Below are 1386 nucleotides of genomic sequence, written 5' to 3'. Positions count from 1 at the left end.
TTTTCTGTAATATTAAAAGTGTTGTCTCATAAAATTAGGACTTTATTCTTGTAATTGTGATGACCCCTGAGGTCATCTTGTGTCTTGTGGGTGGTTCCAGTTCGGCTATTGGCTCTGTGAGTGGCTGTTTAGGGTAATCAGGAGCACCTGTGACACCCAGGGTGTTCCTGGGTTACTTAAGGGCTGACTGCAGTCTAATCTCGCTCTACTCTGCTTCCCTCTGCAGGTATTGCATCGGTCTGGTCATGGGTTAGTTTTCTTTGTTTAGAACATTTGCATTTATAACACTTGCACAGACATAATTCATGCATACATCACGCACACACACCCCTGACGCTATGTATTCTCACAACCCCATATTGGTTTGGTTTTTAATTTGATATAATTTAAGGGAATAAAGATAAGCTTTAATTTTTGAAACTTGGTGTGTCTCTCCTTTTGTTGCAGCCGGCTTGAGCCAGGTCGTAACAAATGGGGGCTCGTCCACTGAGATCACTACATCTATTCAGGTATTTTGTCAATCTCTTGTATCTTCAGTAGCAGTGGGCACATGCTATTGATTGCCCACTGATTAGTAGATTTGGTCCAGCTGTGGGCTGGCTTTGACTCTGCTGCGTGCTTTGGAAGACTGCAGTGGTTTTGGGGGAGACACACTGTGACAGTGTTGTTTGTAACTTAACGTTGATTGTTTGGTGCCATCCAGAAGGTGAGTGTTGTTGTCTTGATGCTCTACTTACTGAGATTTCTCCGGTAGGCTAAAGGACACATCCTCTTTGGGTTGTGTCAGTTTTTTTGTTTTGGTAGTGCTGTGGGGAGCGGTTAGCGTTACTTGTCTTGGACAGCTATCTCGGGGGCACTCCGTGTAGTTTTGTGGGGTTGCCTGCTGCAGGTGGCTTCACAGACTCGCTGGTTTGGTGTTTAATATACCCACCGCAGAACCACATGAAGACTAGGGGTGAGTTTCTAGCAAGTTTTGGTCAGACAGTCAGGGGGAAACTCTCTGAAGAGCTTCATCTGTGTGTTTATTGGTTAGCACTCGACTATCTGTGATGGCACATTTAAAATGATGGTTTCTGTGGCTGCACGACAGATTATTATTACTTCCAATAGTTGATCATTTTAGTCTTAGAGAGAAAAATGAAGTATAGATGACATTTGGGATTTGGTTGTGTCGTCTTTGTTTGAGCCAGGTGTGTTTAAGGAGAGTGAGCCTTGCCTGGTTGTGGCAGTAACAGTAGTTGTGCTGAGAGCTGGGCTGACGTTTGAGGAACAGAAAGTTGTGAGCGTTTGTGGTTGACCATTTGCATTGGTCTTGGAAATCTACATTTGTTTGACTGTTTGGAATATGCGCTTATCGGCTTGTAAGTAAACATTTGGTTTAAACAG

Source organism: Stegastes partitus, unplaced genomic scaffold, assembly GCF_000690725.1.
Source record: "Stegastes partitus isolate 25-593 unplaced genomic scaffold, Stegastes_partitus-1.0.2 Scaffold125, whole genome shotgun sequence".
Taxonomy (NCBI): Eukaryota; Metazoa; Chordata; class Actinopteri; family Pomacentridae; genus Stegastes; species Stegastes partitus.
Note: the sequence above shows the minus strand (reverse complement) of the source record.